The 21696-nt window shown below is 34.6% G+C and overlaps 1 long non-coding RNA gene across 2 annotated transcripts in view; it reads left to right on the top strand.

Annotated features, from left to right (window-relative positions):
* Positions 1-21696, top strand: part of LOC144321004 (uncharacterized) — a 126305-nt gene that overhangs the window by 88346 nt on the left and 16263 nt on the right. Inside the window, exon 5 of one of the 2 annotated variants that reach the window (XR_013386677.1) lies at positions 5638-5790. The exons of the other annotated variant lie outside the window; for it this stretch is intronic. This is a non-coding gene — a long non-coding RNA (uncharacterized LOC144321004). The remainder of the gene's footprint in view (positions 1-5637; positions 5791-21696) is intronic. 2 annotated transcript variants of the gene reach the window in all.

Below are 21696 nucleotides of genomic sequence, written 5' to 3'. Positions count from 1 at the left end.
TTGTGAGTGCCAGCCCCACATTAGTGGAGAGATTACTTAAAAATAAGATCTTAAAAAAAATACTGAACATTCTTTCAGTATTTGTTTTCCTAATGAATGTATGGTTCATTATGTTTCTAGAAATTACTTGATCACTTCTATGACTCATGATTGCATTTGAGCTGTTTTGTCAGTTTATGAAGCCATAAGAAATGACCCTCTATTAGTTGGGTTTCACAGCATGACTATAGCTGGTGATATACATATGTACATAAATATGCATATGTATACATGTATACAATATACATGTGTATACATATGATCTATATCATATATATGTGTATATATATCATTGTATATATAAATACCATATATATGTGTATAGTTATATATATAATCATGATGAAATATTGTGCATATTAATATATTCAGTTATATAGCCAAAGGAATTAACATATATAATTAAGGGCCCTGATCAGTTGAATTTGAGTTCATACAAAGGGAAATTATTCTGAGAAGGTCTGACCTAATTAGTTGAGGTTTTTAATCACTTTCCCACTGGCTTGGGAGAAAGTAAAGAGCCATGTTGTGAGAACAGGAAGCCACAAAGCAAAGACCTAAGAGAGGCCTCTAGGAGCCAAGAGCATTCCCTAAGAGCCGAGATGAAAACGGAGACCTCAGACACACTGCTACAATAATCTAAAGTCTGTCAAGAACCAGTGATCTTGCAAGATAGCCTCAAGCCTCAGGTGTTATCACAGCCCCAGCTGACACCTTGATTTCAGCCTGGTCATAACTCAAATAGAGAACCGAACTAATCCATGCTTTGCTACCCAAGCTGATTGTCTGTATTTCTAATATGATAATATCACCCTACATTAATTATAAAATAATTGCTATGTCTTATGGAGTGTCTCTTTTATCAATATCATTATTTCCATATCTCCTTTTAATCCTCAAGCATGATTTCTGTTAATTCTTTAAACATATACATTATATAATGCCATGAAGTCTTTGTCTGCTAAGTCTATCATCTCATCCCCTTCAAAGCATTTTCTATTGCCTTTCTCCCCTGTGGATGGATCACACTTTCCTGTTTCATTAAATGTCCCATAATTTTTTGTTGTTGTTGAAAATTGATCATATTAAGAACTCTTGGGGTGCCTGGGTGGCTCAGTCAGTTAAGCATCTGCCTTTGACACAGGTCATAATCTCAGGGTCCTGGGATCAAGCCTAGGGAGTTGGGCTCTCTTCTCAGTGGAGAGTCTGCTTTTCCCTCTCCCTCTATAATCTCTGTTACTCTCTCTCAAATAAATAAATAAAACATTTTAAAAAGAGAAAGAAAGAAAGAAAGAAAGAAAGAAAGAAAGAGAAAAAGAAAGAAAAAGAGAAAGAAAAAAGAAAGAAAAAGAAAGAAAGAAAGAAAGAAAGAGAAAGAAAAAGAAAGAAAGAAAGAAAGAAAGAAAGAAAGAAAGAAAGAAAGAAAGAAAGAAAGAAAGAAAGAAAGAAAGAAAGAAAGAAAGAAAGAAAGAAAGAAAGAAAGTCTGGAGGCAGATCTGACACTTCTACCAGAGGTGATTGTTGTTCTTTGCTTGGTCATTTGTTTATTTATTTAGTGACTTGGCTAAACTAATTCTGTGAAATGTTTTCCTAACAAAATGTGCAGTCTTTCCTGTCCCTGCTTGGATTTTCATCCTTTGTTTTTATCTTTTAATTTAGCTACCTAGACATTGCCTGTGTCAGCACGATCTACCTAGTGATCAAAGGTTGGGCTTGAGCCTGCTAGTCAGATATTTACCTATTAGCATTCTACATATATACATATTTATGTGGGCTTGTAAGACACTTTCAGGTTTCAGTGAATTTATATGTTGGTTTATGCTTCCCATTTAGATGGAAATTTTTAGGTTGAGTGTTCACTCAGCTTTCTTGAGAAGCTTCAGTCTTGGGTACACACACAGTCCTCTAGAATGCCAGGAATATGTGTAATTTTATTTTTGAAGCTAGTTTCCTAGGAGTTACCTGTGAGTCACAATAGCTTATTGAGCAAGTGTTTGGTTAGAGGTTTCATTTAAGCCCCCTTTGCCTGTGAAGCTTCTACCCTGTGTTTAAGGGTCTGTGTGAAGTTGGGTAATGCTTTCAGGTCTGACCCGTGTGCTGCTCCGATCCTTGCTGAGCAGGTGCAGCTTATCACAAGTGTATAGTGTTTCTGACTCTCAGGGTAGACCGTGATCCCAGGAGGGTTCTTCTTGGCTGTTTCCTTTCTACTAAAGTTTGGTTCTTTCTACAAAACTTCTGCTAGTCTACCATTTTGCTGGCATTGGGAAACTAGCACGTTCTTCTTTTCTTCTTCATTGCTTTCCATCAAGAACTCTAGATTCCAATAATGCCCTGAGGCCTGGGTTTCTCCACCCAGTTCTCATAAACTCAGTACCCTCAGGCAGAGTCTTGGAGTCCTTCATGTGCTTTCACCCTAGGCAAAATCCCTGAGTTCCAGCTTGGAGCTGGGATAAGACAAGAACCTGCTTTACTTGGACTGACACGCTTACTCCCTGAGAGCCATTGAGAAGGAGGGATGTCTGTTTTGTCTACTTGGAATCTCCACCCTAAGAGACAGCTGGGCTGTGAGTGATTGGGGAACTAAGTAATATTGCCCTACAGCCCCTGAAGTAAAGTTTTCACCCTATGAGTAGAGATTAGTAAAAGGAGAGTCTATAGTTGGGGGCTGGATTAGCAGGAAGGTGGGGAAACAATATTCCAGTCCTCCTGGTGTGAAACTGTAATCCTAAACTTGGAGCTGAGAGAGTAAGGAGCCCCTCTTTCTGTTGCTGTATATGACCCAGTTAGACCTGTCACATGGAGCTGGGAGGGGAAGCAGATTAGAGAGTAGGTTATTTATTTCACCATTCTAACAAAGATTTAGTAGATTTCCTCAGGTGAATGTTTCTCCATTTGGACAATTTGGACTTTAAGTGATTAAAAAAAAATCTTCACCATTTAAATTGCTGTTTGGGGGCCACCTGGGTGACTCACTGGTTGAGTGTTTGCCTTTGGCTCTGGTCGTGCGTGGTTCTGGGATCCTGGGATCGAGTCTAGCATCAAGCTCTCCACAGAGAGCCTGCTTCTCCCTCTGCATATGTCTCTACCTCTCTCTCTGTGTCTCTCATGAATAAATAAATAAAATCTTTAAAAAAAAATACCATTTTGGTGGGTAGAGGATCTGCCAAGTTCCTTACTCAGAAGTCTCATTTTCTGAATGTCTTTTTTTTTTTTTTTAAAGAGTTTTGATAAAGAGACTTATGGTCTAGCCTTTTTCTCCATTGCTCTCCCAGCCACGGCCCTCACATGCACCAACACCACCATCTCCATGCAATCAGCCATGCACATTTCCTCCACAGCCCACCTGGAAAGCTGAATCTTTACTATACACATAGCATTCAGTCTGTTGCATGAGCCTGTCACTTATGAACCAGAGGAACCTGCCTCCTCCTGGTCTTAACAGTCGTATATTTCAACCAATCCAACCACAGCTATATGCATTGCATAGCCTCCATTATTTTCTTGATTACTTTTGGAATTAGGAGTAACAGTGAAAATCATTAACATTAAACATTCCAATCATATCAGTTCTTCATACAAGCTTTCTGCTTTCCCCAAACTGTCTAACCTAAAACACAAGAAAGACTATTCAAAGCCTAAGTTACTCTGTCCATCTGTTTCCCTTCCATGTTTAAAAGGCCACTGTGCTCTGAATTGCTCACTTAAAATAAACTTTTCACATATTTTTTCCTCTCTTCTGTCAGCTATTTAAATGGTTAGTGGCATATTTTTCTGTCTTCAGACCATCATTACCTACTCAGTCTCTACAAATTCTTCCAGATACATCTCCTTGGCTACATTTCTCCCAGCTGCCTTTCAGAATATGTCCATGTCTTTGTACGATGCCGAATATGTTGAATATATTTAATGCTTTAGAGTTTTGTCCTATAATTTAAAAAATCTATTTATTTCCTTAAGATTTTTAACATTCCAAGAATATGATTCTCTTTACACTTTCTTGCGGTTAATGTACAATTAGCAATACCAGGATACACATTACATTGATTGCTAATGTTAGTCGAATAGCTAAGTAGGGCTCATGGAGGAAAACAATAGAAAGTCATGTTGTGCTATGTCTCAGAAATCACTTGCCTTCTAATCTTTGGAAACTCTGTTATTTAAGGAAAATCAGCATATTGTCGTTAAGAGGTCTGAACTATAGTCCCAGAAAAGCTTCCTTCAAATTTAATTAACATTTTTTGGAAGACTCTTACATGCATTTTATTAGTTTTCTGGCTTTGGACAAGTTACTTAATGTCATTGAGCCCATATTTCCACATCTACAAAATGAAAAATCTGGACACCGTGATTTCTAAAGATCCCCTCCATACTAAAGTTCTTTCCTTTCAGTACACTAGAAACTCTCCAATTATGGTTGACCGTAATTGACTTGCTGATGTCAGAACCTGGCTTGGTTGATAATAGAATGGTTGTCACTGCCAAGTCCCATCCCTGTGGTTGAGTGTCCTTAGGAGAAGTCCATATTTGGAGGCTTTCTGTATGACTTGCTCATAGATGGCTATCCCAACCCTTAAGGAAGGTAGGACTCCATTGTCAGCAACTCCTTCCTAATATATAAGCCAAATCCATGTTTCAAGAATTCCAGAAAATTGAAATTAAGTTCAGATCAGACACATTCTATACTATTCAAAGAGAGTTTTAAAAATATACCTAAAAGTTTTAATATATCACAATTTGCTTATCTCACCCCACCCCTTACTTCCACCACACACAGCCTTTTCAATATGTCCAAGGCAGTGTTATCCAGTTTGAAACTGGGAGTAAAGGGGGTGGTCGAGGAGCCTGGAGCCAAAAGCAACACTGAAACTAATAAGAAATCCCAATTTGTCAAGTCAATGTAACTGTTTGCCAAACAATGTTTTAAATGATTTAAATATCCCAGTGTGTATTATAGACCAGTTCTCGAGTTATGTTAACCTACACACTGACAAGTTATGTGGATTTTCATGTACTAATTTACAAACTCCCCAAGAAAGAACTAAAGAATATATGTATCTTTTCATTCTTTACAAGGAAGTTATAGAATTATTTTCCTGACAACACACATGATTTGGTAACCACATCAAGCCAAAACATATCTACCCTATTACCCTCCCTATCAGGTTACATTGAAAATGTTCTCCTTATAACACTCAATAAACAGTCTCATATGTGCACCATAAACCTTTGTTATATGTGCCAGATTGAGAAAGAGCAGAGGAGCTCTGTGGAAGGTCTTTCAGTCCCAGGCTGTTTGCTCATAGTTCAGTTGGAGGATGAACTACAATATTCAGGAGGGGGATTAATGAGTTAAACAACGTTATTTGCCCAGAAGACTCATAGTGCTATATGCCAGTTTGAGCTACAAGGTGAAAGACCAGAAATTACAACTGGCAGCCTCATTTGAGTAGGTAATGAGTGAGCTGTGATGGTTCATTACTCATTGTGATAGAGATTGGTTATAATATGTAAGCTGCTTTATTAGGTGTCAATCTTATGGGACTTAGAGACATTTTCTAAGGGAGGACCTCTATTCTGACTTGTCCTGTGCTTATTCAGGAATAGTAGGAACAGCCATCACTTCATTTGGAAATGAGATCTCTGCTAAAGACATGAAGGAATTACCTGGACGTTGAGATCTTCTTGATCAATTTGGCACATCATCTAGGGATATGGTGATATATGCTGACCCCTTAAACTGGGTCATAAGATGTAAGTAGAGAAATGAGATACAAATTTTTTTGGGGGGTCTGAGATATAGTTGGTTTTTAGTAAAATTATAAATAGTCAAGGACATGGTCTGGCTCCATTCAACAAGTATTTTATGTTTGTATTTTTAGAGGAGGGGAGGGGCAGAGACAGAGAGAGAATATTAAGCTGGTTCCATACCCAGCACAGAGTCCAATGCAGGGCGTGATTTCACAATCCTAAGATCATGACCTGAGCTGAAATTGAATTGGATGCTTAACCAACTGAACCACCCAGGTACCCCTCAACAAATTTTTTTTTTCAACAAATGTTTTTAAGTACTATTTTCTGCCAGGCATTCCAATATCTTCATATATAATTTTCACATATAAATGTACATATATGTACATATATGTAAATTATATGTACATATATATGTACAATGTTCATTCATTCTCTCTCAAAGTTGAAAGAAAGACAGAAGAGAGAAAGAAAGATTATTTGTTCATTTCTGGAAGCAAAATAATAACCAATGGGATCAACATTGAAAAGGATAGCATGGAGGAAACATTGATATGCAGAGAAAATTCAGATAAAATCTGGTGGTGAGAAAAAAAATTAAGCATGGTGTGGTAGTGAAAGAGAAGAAATGCCTCAAGCTAGGGAAGAAAGTGATAACTTAAAACATGTTATTGAGTTTTTCAGCCTCCTAGAAGGATAGAGTGCTTCTGAAAATTCTCTCAAGTCCATCAACCACCCAATAAAAAAACCTTGATTAAATTTTTGTTTTTCACCTTAGAATGAAGAACCTTTAGAATTGATAAGTGTCCCTGAGGCATTCTGGCTGTAGTATCTGCAAGGTCAGAAATTAACTGATTTATTCAACTGTTTTGTGAGTATAGTCATAGAGAATTCTAAAATTAAAAAAATATATATTTTTGTTGTTTATATCTTAAGGTAACTGTATTTACACAAAGCAAGTGACAAATGTCTGACAGATAATACAGAGTAAAAGTCCAGAATAAAGCATGGGAACATAGCACCTAAATCAGATGTCAACAACCTATAAGGCTTTGGAGTATAGTACATACCACCCTAAGCAAGGACATTTGAGGGCTTTAATAAAAGTACCAAAATAATAGTTATGGCAGTAGAAATGGAAGCATAGCAACCAGACTAAGAGATGATCAAGTGGGGAGGTCCTATTGGAGAGTTGGTCATCCAGAAATACTGGATATTTCCAGTAAAGGAGAACTAATTGACTTAGCTCTAGTTAGCAATTGTTTCATCTGTTATTAAGCAGGACTCTCTCCATAAAATATATCCATGAATCTTTACTATGGTCTCTGGAATTATAGAGAATAAATAAATGCCTTCTTCAAAAATTCATAAGTAACTTTTGTTGTGCATTTCAACATTGAAATGAGTGAACCCCCCTTCATTTTTGTTCCTCTATTTTCTGATTCCCTCTCCTCCAATCTAAATGCTCTCTCACACTTTACCAGACATCCATATATCCCATTTCTTCCTGATTTCTGAGTTCATCTTCCCTCTGCCATAGAAGAAGATTTGATTCTATCAATTACATTTGCAATGAATCTCAGTTCTAGTTGAACAAGGATTTTAAGACACTAATAAACCATGTGCCTATCTTCTTCAGACTCTTTCTCTTTTTTGTCACTTGAGGAGTCAGCACAATGAGAAACACTAAACTGTTGCTTCCATTTTGTGAGTTTAACTATCACCAAGTATGGAAGATCACCATAGGGTGGACATATATCTCCCAAAACCAGAAACCTCCATCACAGAGGTTGTCTTAGTCATAATAGGCTGATAGCTAACACAAACAACCTGAAAATCCTAATAGCTTAAAGGGAAAAACACTAAGTTTTTAGAACAAAAATGTTTGGTTTTCATTCAGGTCACAACTCTAATGCAACTGGTAGGGGAGCCAAGGCTCCAGTGGGTCATTCAGGAGCCCAGGATTTTCATCATTTTCCCTATCAGCTGCTGGTGCTTTACACCTCTTTACATTTTTTTTTCTGTATCTAGACTGGAAACAGTTTTTCCGAGCGTCATTCGTCATTTTTATCCGCATTCCATTGCCAAGAACTCAGTAACACATCCTCATTTATCCAGAAAAGAGAGATCAGGAAATAATTTGGCTGTATGCCTAGGAAAAAGGGAAATCAGTCTGTAGTCTCTGCCCCAGAGGCTTATATATTGGTGTATTTAGATAAGACTGGGCAGAAAAAGAGACGAAAGCAAATGAAGACCATATATAATGGGGCTTTTGATTCAGAACCAGTGATTCATACATAAGTGTACATTTATGCTATATGTATTATGATACTCATGAAATTAGGAAAAAATGAGACTGTCCTTCCTATATAGACAGATAGCTTGTTTTGAACTGCTTCCCCTACACCTATGACTATTCTAGCACATAGTAGGAGATCCCAAAAAGTCGTTAAGTAAATTGGCACATAGTGCAGAGCTAACAAAATTAAAATAAAGGCCTACGTGGACCAGTTATGACAAAGTAATGTTACTTGACATTTATGTGTATTACTTACCTTTATGTCTAATTAATATATAGGCAATAAAGATGAAGAGTTTAATTATATACTACACAAATTAACATACTATAGTTTATTTGATTTCAACAGTAAATCCTATAAAAATGTACTCAATCTTTCTGGTTTGATTATTTATAGAGTCCTCTGGATTGACGGGTATAGTGGACAAAACATAGCAAAGTCAGCAGGGATTTAATTAAATTTACTATGCAGAATATACATTGGAGCTGATTGTTTTGTACCTGCCAATCACAGAACAATATTCCATGAGAAGAAGGAAAAAAAATGACAAATTCAGCTGCTGACATTTTGCTTAAGACTGGCCTAGATGCCTCTACTTCAGATGTTTCATGCATAGGTCAGCACTTGATGTCAATGTGTTCCTACAAAAACTACCACAATCTAGTCTCCATATCATAAAAATGTTACTAAAGGACTGAATATTCTAAAATCTTACCAGCTTCATATCTTTCTATCCCCCAAAATACAATGTTTTTCATTCTGGCTAAATCAAATAGTTTGAGTAGTGGCTTTAATTTTCTTTTTCAAGACAGTTATCATAATATTTTCAGGGGATTGGGTAAGAGAACTAAGAAACTTGCAAAGGTTAAGACGTTTAAATTACAAAATAGTGTACATTTGTCAAATATCATATTCTGTGTATATGAAAAATATTCTTTATCACAAAATAATTATATGTATTGGCAAATTGTTATATTTTGCATATATTCAAATGTGTGCACATATTTATTAGTTTGAACAATACAAAATCAGTCATATTTGACTACCTTTTAATGTATAAAAATGGTAATTTCATAGGGTCCAATCCAATATACACCCATGTACACATACCCATTTTTTTCTCTCACAACATTATCTTTCCATCAGGAATGGCCCAGCCAGATGGATTCATTCAACTCAAATTAGTGGTAAAGAGAGACAGACTCTTAAAATTGCATTATTTTATGCTGACAGAACTCTTTTGAAGAACATTTTTCTGCTGAGCTTGTGTGAGGACCAAATTCTGTGTCCATAAGTTATTCTGACTTGTTATGTGTTTTTGAATCCGCACCCCCCCTCATTTTCTATGTCTAACTGACTCAGAAATACCACTAATGATGCAGTAAATTTATCCAAAAAATTTCATAATAACCACCATTCGTTTGGAGATTTGTGACAGATTTTTCGGGAGAAATATCCTTTCCAGTTGTTAAGGATTGCCAAAGTCTTTCCCAGTAATTTCAGAGATCTTTTAGGCACACCTCCCAGTTAAATTGTAAGGTAGGAAAAAGTGAGAAAATAAGTCTCAGCTACCAGAGGAAATGTTGTTTTCATACTTGAATATACTGATTAAGTGTTTTGAAGAAAATGTTTCTGTGAAGAGTTTCTGTAACAAAATGTCACACAAGATTTCTAGGGCTAGTAGAAGATACCAATTTTAAAACAAGATGTTTGGTGTGGACTGAGTGTATGTCCAAAATTCATATGTTGAAGCTCCAATTCCCAATGTCACAGTAGGTGGAAGTTGGATTTGTGGCCTTTGAGAGATAATTAGGTCAGAGGGTGGAACATTCATGTATGGAATTGGTGTACTTCTAAGAAGAGACATGGGAGAGATCATCTCTCTTTTGCATATGAGGATATAGCAAGAAGTCAGTCATCATGCAAGGAAGGGAGCTCTCGCCAGACACCAGCTCTGCTAGAGTCTTGATTTTAGACTTTCCATTCTCCAGAACTGTGAGAATTGATGTTTATTTAAGCTGCCTAGTCTGTGGTATTCTGTTATAGCAGCCCAAACTAAGGCAACATCCCTTTAAATTTTATTTACCCTCAGCTCCTTAAAATCAGGAGCTAGTAGCTAAGAGATAATTTGTACATGAATCACCGAATGAAATCATGGAAGATAGTCGACTGATCCTCTTCCTCTGGACTCATAGTGTCACTTTCATTGTGTTCAATTTTGTTTTTGTTCAGTCTGGGGAGATACACAATGAAAAATGCATTCCACCAAAACAACAAACAGAAAACAATCCAACATTAAGAATTATAAAGTCATAAAAAAAGAATTATAAAGTTGTAATGCTTCCTTTTTAAAATATTTTCTTTTCTAAATACTTTCACCAAGAACTTTTCCCCACTATATTAATTTGTAAAATTTTGGATGTAGTTGTCCATACATATTATGAACTCACTGTGGTTTCTCTAGTGCTTCTGCATGTCCCTTTTCCTCTTAGAGAACATATTGTGAAAATTATGTTTAGTCAATATTTCCTTTTTTCTTTCCATTTGGTCTTTGAACACAGAAATTTTGTCTCTGCACTAAAACGGCTCACGTCAAAGTGAGCATCAGCTTCTATGTTGCCATACCAATGGTCAAATTCAGGTTGAAATTGTAGTCTTCCATTCAGTCACAAGAATTTTCTTTTCACAGTTTTTAACCAATATAATCAGACAATATGAAACTGATGATGGGATATTAATTTAATTAAACTAATTTATCTATTTTAAAGGTTTTATTTACTTATTCATGAGAGACACAGAGAGAGAAGCAGAGACATAGACAGAGGGAGGAGAAGCAGGCTCCATGCAGGGACCCCAAAGTGGAACTAGATCCTAGGACTCCAGGATCACACACTAAGCTGAAGGCAGATGCTCAATCACTGAGCCCCCCAGGTATCCCTGGAATTTTAATTTAAAAAGTAGTTTAAGCAAATGTGTTGTGGTTGTTGAAATTTGCCTGGCAATCTTTCATTTCATTGTTGGACTAGTGACAAATTTCATATATGAAGCTAGTTCATTAGAGAACTTAGATTTTACTGGGTGCTAAAGTCAAATTTGCAGCTAGAATGAGTCTTTACTTCAGGATAAAATGTATTTTTCACCATACATTGCTCCTCATCTACTTATTGATATATAAGAAGACCTCTAGAATATCTAAAAATGGAGGGGGGAGTATTTCTAATGGCATATAAATAATTCCCTGAGAATGTTACTTGTTATTTTATACCCGAGGAAGTGTCTTTTTACTTGTATATTATTTCTTTTTAAAATTATTTTTATTTTTGTATATTATTCCTGAGTCAAATATTTTAAATCGATTAGAAAGAATCTTTATGGGATTTAAGTCTAAATTCATCAGGACCTGAATAAAGTAATAAGAAAACTTGGAGTCACAGAATTTTCATCCTACTTTTAAAAACTCAAGGTTCAAATAATAGATTGAATAAAGTTATTATGTAATAAAAATTTGCCTAAACTTTAAATGAACACATATTGGGATTCAATATTACCAGTTTGGATTCTAATTTTCTTTTTTTTTTTTTTTGGATTCTAATTTTCAATCAGTTATTTAAAATTATTTTGCATAGGATTTCCTAAATGGACTCACTCTATGACGTATGCTGAGGTTTTATCACTTAAGTTTTGTGAGATGTCATATTTTCAAAAAAAAAGTGAAAAACACAAAACACAAGACATAATATAATAAACATCCATATTGCCACCACATAGTTAAAATCATGATAATATTTTTATCATCATTGTTTTAAGACAGTTTTAAAAGATAATAATTACTTATTCATAAAATTTAAGTCTTTTTGGCCCTCAACCAATGAAGTCACATGCTCACTATACTTAGTACTTTAAAAAGAACATTTAAGAATTCACATAAAGCATATTTTACTGTATATATATGTGTATGTGTGTACACAAAACTATTTTTTGAGTTTTTGTCTGTTATTTCATCCAGTCCTTTTGTAGTATTGCATTATGTAAAACTGGGCTATCCTTCTATCAGATATTTAATTCATTTCAATGTTTCACTATCTCAGTGTCCCATTAATCTTAGGTACCACAAATTGGTCTCCAGAGAAGTTACCATAAATAAGAGAAAAACTCTGAAGAATAAGAAATTGAAATAAAATGATAAAGGAAGTCATACTAGACAAATATGAACCAAAAGAACAGTAAAATAGCAGTCTTAAAATCTGTTCGAATAAAATTTGAGGCAAAACTATATCATATGGGAAAGAGAACAGTAATATATAATGGTAAAAGAAACAATAGAGCAAGAAGATATATCCATCATAAACAGATATACAACTAATAATAAATTTCTACAATATATCATACAGAGAGAAATATATAAGTCATCAGATTTAATCAGTCAAGCAGACAAATATAAGCAGAAATATTGAAAATCTGAAAAATAGCATTAATAAACCCAAGCTATTGCATACACAAGACACAGAAATATTCTTCTCTGGAACACATGAAATATTAAGGAAACTAGAATATGTTTAAGGTGACAAAGGAAGCTTCAATGGATGCTAAAGAATTCCATAGAGATGATATACGCCCAAGATATTGCAAAAAAAATACTGGAATCAGAATGGGAAGAGTAGCTTCCATTTTTTTATATACATAAGAAAATCAAATTACCATTTTTAAAATAAAATATGGTTTTAAATGTATTCAAAGGCATAATTAAGAGACAATTAGGATTAAATTAATTTTTACACATCATAATTTATGAAACTCAGTTAAGCCAGTGTTTACAAAACCTTAAAGATTTAAATATATTTATTACGAAATAGAAAAGGTTACACCAAAAGCTAGAAGTTACCGAGGAATAAACATAATAAGAAGGTAAAGGATCTGTACTCTGAAAACTATAGAACACTTATTAAAGAAATTGAAGAAGACACAAAGAAATGGAAAAATGTTCCATGCTCATGGATTGGAAGAACAAATATTGTTATGTCTATGCTACCCAGAGCATAGACATATTTGATGCTGTTCCTATCAGAATACTATCAACATTTTCAACAGAGCTGGAACAAATAATCCTAAAATTTGTATGGAACCAGAAAAGACCCCAAATCGCCAGAGGAATGTTGACAAAGAAAACCAAAGCTTATAGCATCACAATTCTAGACTTCAAGCTGTATTATAAAGCTGTAATAATCAAGACAGTATGGTACTGGCACAAAAACAAACACATGGACCAATGGAACAGAATAGAGAACCCAGAAATGGACCCTCAACTCTATTGTCAACTCATCTTTGACAAAGCAGGAAATAATATCTAATGGAAAAATGACAGTATCTTCAAATGGTATTGGGAAAATTGGACAGCCACATGCAGATGAATGAAACTGGACCTTTTCCTGACACTATACACAAAAACAAACCCCAAATGGATAAAAGACCTAAATGTGAGACAGGGATCCATCAAAATCCTAGAGGAGAACACAGGCAGGAATCCTTTTTACCTCAACCACATCAACTTCTTGCTAGATATGTCTCCAAAGGCAAGGGAAACAGAAGGAAAAATGGCCTATTTGGGACTTCATCAAGACAAAAAGCTTTTGCATTGCAAAAGAAACAGTAGACAAAACCAAAGACAACATAATGGGAGAAGATATTTACAAATGTCTTATCAGATAAAGAGTTAATATCCACGATCTTAAAGAACTTCTCAAACTCATCACCCAAAAAATGAATAATCCAGTTAAGAAATGGGCAGAAGAAATGAACAGACATTTCTCCAAAGATGACAGACAAATGACCAACAGACACATGAAAAAATGCTCAACATCACTCAGCATCAGGGAAATACAAATCAAAACCACAATGAGATACCACATCACACTAGTCAGAATGGCTAAAATTAACAGTGAGGAAACAATAGATGTTGGTGACAGCATTGCAAAACAGGAACCCTCTTACATTGTTGGTAGAAATGCAAGCCTGTACAGCCACCCTGGAAAACAGTATGGAGGTTCCTCAAAAAGTTAAAAATAGAGCTACCCTACAACCCAGCAATTGCACCCTAAGTATCCACAGGACACAAATGTAGTGATCTGAAAAGGCACCTGCACTCCAGTATTTCTATCAGCAAGGTCCATAATAGCCAAACTGGAAAGAACCCAAATGTCCATTGACAGATGAATGGATAAAAAAAAAAAAAAAGATGCGGTGTATATATACAATGGCATATTACTCAGCTATCAAATAGAAATCTTACCAATTCAATGATGTGGATGGAACTAGAGGGTAGCTAAGCAAAATATATCAATCAGAGAAAGACAGTTATCGTATTCTTTCACTAACAGTGGAATTTAAGAAACAAAACAGAATTATAGAGGAAGGGAGAGAAAAATAAAATAAGACAAAATCAGAAAAGGAGACAAACCATAAGAGACTCCTAACTATAGGTAACAAACTGAAGGTTGTTGGAGGAAGGGGGGTGGGAGGATGGGGTAACTAGGTGATGGGCGTTAAGGAGGGCACTTGATGGAATGGGCATTGGGTGTTATATGCAACTGATGAGTCCCTAAGCTCTACCTCTGAAACTAATAATACACTCTATGTTAATTAAATGAATTTAAATACAATAACATTTTTAAAATTAAAAAGAAACAGGAAATAGAATAGGTTAAAAATAAGCTGAACATTTTGACTTGGGGGCAAATCCTTCCCAAAAGGAAACAACAAGATGTAGTGTTCAATAAAATAAAGATTAAAGGTAGTTTATAAATTTAATCAAATTAATAGTAAGTCCTTTTATTAATAGTAAGTTCTTATACGTACTTTTCAAAAAAGATTTTATTTATTTATTTATTCATGAGAGACACAGAGAGAGAGACCGACACACAGGCAGAGGGAGAAGCAGGCTCCCTATGGTGAGCCTGACGTGGGACTCCATCCCAGGGTGCCAGGATCAAGATCTGAGCTGAAGGTAGATGCTCAACCACTGAGCCACCCATGTGTGCCTGTGTCTCTACATACTTAATCACACCTTTAACAAGACTGATTAAGAAAAAAGGAAAGAAGATGCATGTAATTAATGTACAGATTTCAAAAAGGCAATGGCTATATATACACAACGGACATCAAAAATATTATGGAACAATATAACTAATGTGCCTTGGAATCAGATAAATTAAATTAATAGAAAATACAAAATATTTTCAAAAAGCAATAAAGACCTTGAATAACAAAATCAGAAATTTTAAATAATTGTTAAAGACTTCTCCACCCCAAAATCTCTAGGGCCAGAGGATATTTGAGTTTCAAGAAACACTTTAGTTCTGTAACAAATTGTTGGAAGGAAGGAAGGAAGGAAGGAAGGAAGGAAGGAAGGAAGGAAGGAAGGAAAGAAAGAAAGAAAAAGAAAGAAAGAAAGAAAGAAAGAAAGAAAGAAAGAAAGAAAGAAGAAAGAAAGAGAAAGAAAGAAGAAAGAAGAAAGAAAGAAAGAAAGAAAGAAGCAAAAGTTATTCAATTCATTTTATGAGGGTGAAATAATCATGCTCAGACAGTGACAAAACTTCCACTTAATTTGTGTTTCTGTGTGTGTTTACATATAATTTGGTGAACAAATTAAAGAGTGTCAGAACAAAAGATGGGCCACTGAAGGAACAAGTAGTCCAAGGTCTTCTATGACAAGTAAGTGTGTGACAAAATGGGGACGGATTGTATTAGATTTAAAGAGGTTGAAGGAATATAAAAAATTATGCACCCTCCATTTAACTTTTTAACTAAGTGTCTAAATGACAAAAATCCTAAATAAAAATATTAGCTATTTAGGGATCCCTGGGTGGCGCAGCGGTTTGGCGCCTGCCTTTGGCCCAGGGCGCCGTCCTGGAGACCCAGGATTGAACCCCACGTCGGGCTCCCGGTGCATGGAGCCTGCTTCTCCCTCTGCCTGTGTCTCTGCCTCTCTCTCTCTCTCTCTGTGACAATCATAAATAAATAAAAATAAAAAAATAAAAAAATAATACAAATATTAGCTATTTAAATTCAAATATGTGATCAAATAAGTGTATGCATGGAACACAAGGATGTATCAAACAGAAGTATTATCAATGTAATTCATCACACTAATTAAGAGAAAAAGATCATAATTTTCAAAATCAATGACCAAAATTAATTTGGTAAAGTTTAATCACTATTTATAATAAAAACTCTTAGCACACAATGATCAAAGGGGATTTCTTTAATTTATATATGACAGAAAATATTTTACACCTGAGAAAAATCTTTAGCTGGATAACTTTATTATCAAAAACAAGAGAAAAATGGTCCTTATCAATGTTGCTGTTTACATGGTATTGAAGGTTCTAGACAATGTCATTGAAAAGAAAAAAAGAAAAAAGAAACATTAGTAATACATATGTGTTGAATGGAAGCAGCAAATATGTTTTTATTTGCAAAATGTTTATGATCATCTATTTCCAAAAATTAATATACTCTATAATCTGTTGAAACCAATAAGACAGTCCAGCAATTTTATCAAGTAAATAATCAGCCTAGAAAGTCAAGAGTGTTTCTTTACATCATCAAACACCAATGAAGAATTATAAAAACAAGGTAGCATTTACATTAACTTAACACCAAGGAAAGCAAGTAATAATTAGCTAAGTATATACTACTCTCTATAGAGAAAAAATATAAACCCCAATAAAAAATTCTAAATGAATGAATGGGAAGATCATGCTTGCTCATGGATGGGACAACTCAATTAAGGCAGAGGCCAATTATTCCCAAAATATACTAATATAATGTGATCCAGTCAAATATTTTTAAAGAATTAGTAGTTGCACTAAAATATTAAATGAGTTAATGTAAGTCCACAAATAATTGAATGAATTTCATTAAAAAAGGCTGATGAAAAGATTTGTCTTATCAGATACCAACATACTTTAAATGTATTAACAGTAAACACAAACTGTAGTAGTTTTTGAGAATTATTAGGTAAATAGAAAAATGGAAGATACAGAGATCTCAGAGTCAGTGTTTATATAATAGAAACTTATATGATGAAAGTAATTCCAACATGTGAGGAAAGGAAGGACTGTTAATAGATGGTGTTGAAAATATGGTCTATTACATGGAGACAACAAACCCAACTAAACAAAAAAAGCAAAACGGAACTTGATCCTTGCTCAATGAAGGATTTGGATACGATAAAAGTTTAAGTATAAAAGGTGAAACTATAACATTAACAAACTATGAACAAATAATTTTGTGAGCTAGGGGTGAGGAAGTGCATCTTAAAAGTTCAAAATTACAAAATCTAAGGCATCACATGGGAAATGCAACATGTTGATTAGGTCAAAATCAAGGTATCTGTCCAACTATACAACAGGGTCATTGAATTAGTGGAATGAGGAATGATACTTACAATGCCTCAAAGTGACTTGTAAAATAAATGCTCACATATGTCCACAGGAGGATCCAATTAAAGATGTTTACTGTGGTATTGTTAAGAAGCATAGGCATCAGCTAAGAGTAATGCATTAAATGCCCATATAACAACAGGGGTAAATCTTTTTATTTTTTTTAATTCAATTAGCCAACATATAGTAATACATCCTTAGTTTCACATGGGTGAATCTTAAACACAAAGTAAAGTGAAAAAAACAAAAAAGAAACATGACATTGGAGATAACACTATACCACTTAGACCTGTACCCAACATAACAGCATACATTTGATTAGTACGCAAGTAAAATGATAAGCATTGAAACTTACAGACAAGATGACCTCTATCTCCTCATTTTCCTGGGACAGCCTAGGTTATACATGTTTATGTATTTTCCTGTCCAATTTAGGTCTTTGTTGTTTTAGCAACAACAGCAAAAAAATAATTATTACTTTGAAATAAGCCAGGAGAGTTTTGGTAGACCTCTACTTTGTGATTCCAGACTCTGCCATGTATTCAACTAATAGTAAACACACACAAAGTAAATGGTTTTTATTTTAACACATGCTTAAATTTTAAATCTAACCACATAGAGTCTGCATTCTTTTCCTTTTCCCAATCCTTTCCAAGTGAAAAATAGTACCCCCAGTTCCATTGCATCAAGATGAGCTTTCATTAAGAAATCAAGTGTATTCTGAAGTGCATTTAGGGAAACCTAATTCTTTCAGGCCTTGAACAATGATGAGAGAAGTATTAGACCATTCCTGTTCGATATTTAATGTACCAGCTATATGTGCAGTGGCCTGAATTGTGGCTTATAAGATTTACAGAGCCATCACTCATTCACTGTTTGGGTCAGCAGAAACAAGAGAAATTATAAGTAGGGTGTACATGGAATACACATGTGTGAAATGGAGCCTGACCAGTCCCACTTTAGAACATACAGAGAGTAGCCTGAATGTTTCTGCTACAGTGGTGTTATCGATTATTGTATAGCAAATATCTACAACCACTTTTTAAACTTGTTTAGTAGTGTTTCTTGAGGACTTGGAAAAAATCTGTTAGGACGAATGAACTCAAAAGTTAATGCTGGTATTTAATGAAAACTGAGGTACTTAATTCTAGCCTTTCAAGAAAGTTGAAAATGAATGTGTAACTTACACCAGTATTTGTTGGCATTTATCATTCACCATGGAAAGTATTCACTATGCAACTGACTACATGGAAACTAGTAGACACAAATCTGTTAAAGAAGCATTGGCCTCTATTTTAAAAGTCAGTAGTTGATATAAGGAGATTGTGTCCAAATATACGTATAGATGCAGACAGTAAGGACATATATTACTCTCTACAGCATGACTTTTCATTTAGATCTAAAGCTGTGGTCCTGCATTAATTTTATTCACTTTTTAATCTGAGTTTATATATAAAAGGTGAAGAAATAGCTATGAAGTGTTGGCTCCATTACCAGAAGTGATTTAAAACCAGTTAATTTCTTCCATATTTATATTAGGGTCATATATTTTAAAGAGAAAGTTGGTTAATTTCACTAATGGCTTTATTTTTGTATTCTGTTCAAGAACTCAGAGCAAAGCTTTTGTTGAGTTTATTCTTTCAAAAGTGAATTCAGTGACATTATTGTACAGAATGCTATTATAAATTGAGTTTAAATGTTAGTTAGAAGGATATTTTGAGGAATATATTTATGAACTCAGAAACAGTAAATGTTAAGCAGATTCAAATAAAATTAAAACTGTGCAGCAAAAATGTATCATTTAAAAATGTTTAAAAAATAAATTGTAAACCGTATCCATATATTTGGGATAAAATTACTAAAAAAGCCTTAGCAACAAGAATACGTACCAAAGATTTATAGATTTGTAGGATGAAATCACAGAATAGTTGAAGTTTGGGTAAAAGACATAGATGGGTATTTCACAGTAAAGGAAAGTACACAGTACAGGTAAAAGACTTTACTGGGTATTCCAAAGTAAAAAAAGGAATCACAACACCGTGGGAAAGTCATCTTTATTCCTGCCATATTGGAATACAAAGGAAAAAACTGTGATACCCAGAGTTAGTGAGGTTGCAAAGATAGTAGCAACAATATGTACCAGTTGGCACGCATAGGAATGTCTATAATTGAATTGTTTTTGTGAAAAAGCCCTGTTGTCTCTTAACCTAAGAATAGAATGAAAGGTGGTGGGTTACTATAATAAAATGCTACACGTTTTGAAAGCAAACGAACTAGAACCACATATATCAGCATGAATAAATCTCACAAATATAATAGCAGAATAAGTAAGTCATTGTAGAAGACATATGCCAGCCAGGCATGCGAAATATTCAAAATGAGAGACTATATTGTTTAAGAACTTGTACAAATCAAAAACAGGGCAGCCCAGTTGGCTCAGCGGTTTAGAGCCGCCTTCAGCCCAGGGCGTGATCCTGGAGACCCGGGATCGAATCCAGGTCCCTGGATGGAGCCTGCTTCTCCCTCTGCCTATGGTCTCTGCCTCTCTCTCTCTCTCTCTCTCTCTCTCTCTCTTTCTCTGTGTCTCTCATGAATGAATAAATAAAATCTTAAAAAAAAAATCAAAACCAAAACGAAAAAAAGATATCAAACAACGAATGCAAGCACAAAGCTTACCACTGAAACAAGAGATGACATCACAGAAGAAAGTAAATGCAGCTTCAACAGATTCAGTACCTCTGTATTCTGGATGAGGTGGAAGATGTACACTACGTGGAACATATATATAGCCGTTTACTATGATATTCTTTACACATTTTATAAAAACTTATAGTCTTTTGTATATTTTAGGTTTTAAAAAAAAGTTTTATTGTTAAAATAAGAGTTAAGGAGATATACAAATTCAACATAAATAATAATCCTTGTACTTCCAAATATAAAAACTCTAAACATAAAAACAATGTTAAATTTGGGGACACGTATAAGTATTCACTTAAAAACACAAAGGACCAGAGTATTCAGAAAAGAAATGTAAATTAGTGAGCAAGAAAATTTTGTAAGAAAATTTTAGTCGGGCAGTCAGAAGATGATGAGAAAATGATAAAAAAAAAAAAAAAACTTAAGAGATATGGAGATTATATGTAAGTAACCGAAAACATCCTCATACTGAGTCCCAGGAAATAAATTATGCACATATGAAAATATTTGAATAAGTTATAAGATATCCTCAAATTAAATAAATAATATTTAGTACTTAGTTGGCATTCCCATGTGACAGGTATTGTTCTAAGACCTATGCATATGTTAATTCATTCAGCACTCAAAAATCTACGTGGGGAAAGTATCATTAGCTACATTTACATAATAGCTAAAGAAGATAAAAAGCCACACATTTGATTATAATAGCCCCACAATTTGGACTCAGACAGTTTGCCTTGAGCCAGTACTCTTAATTATGAATGAATCAATGAGTGAAGGAATGAATGAATAAATTTGCTAGAAAATATCAAAGAAGAATCAAAGTGTATTTGTGTATTTTCTTAAGTTGATGAAGGTTATTCTCCGAAAACATACAACAGAGACTAAACTTAATGTGGCAACTTTATCTATCTATCTATCTATTTATTTATTTATTTATTTTTAAGATTTTATTCACTTATTCATGAGAGACACACAGAGAGAGGCAGAGAGGCAGAGACATAAGCAGAGGGAGAACCAGGCTCCATGCAGACAGTCCGACTTGGGACTTGATCCCTGGTCTCCAGGATCAGGCACTGGGCTGAAGGCAGCACTAAACCGCTGAGCCACCCAGGCTGCCCCTAATATGGCAACTTTAGATATATTTCCTTTAAGATTAGGGACAAGGATGGCTAGTTATCAACTGTTTAATCGTTTATTGGAACTTCTCTATCATCACAACCAAGAAAAAGAGAGAGAGAGAGAAAGAGAAAGGGAGATGTATAGATAGAAAGGGAGATATAAAATTCTCAGTGTAAGCATACAATATTGTATTCTTTAAGAAAAACCACAAATTATTCCAAGTGCATAATCCAATGAGATTTCCAGATTCATGCATACCCCCCCAAAATTACTCATGTTTCTTTATAACGACAATGATCATAAAGAAAACCAAGACATAATATATAATTTACAGTAAAACAAAAGTATTG

This window comes from Canis aureus, chromosome 9, assembly GCF_053574225.1.
Source record: "Canis aureus isolate CA01 chromosome 9, VMU_Caureus_v.1.0, whole genome shotgun sequence".
In the NCBI taxonomy this organism is placed as follows: domain Eukaryota; kingdom Metazoa; phylum Chordata; class Mammalia; order Carnivora; family Canidae; genus Canis; species Canis aureus.
Note: the sequence above shows the minus strand (reverse complement) of the source record. Positions and strands in the feature narration are given on the sequence as shown.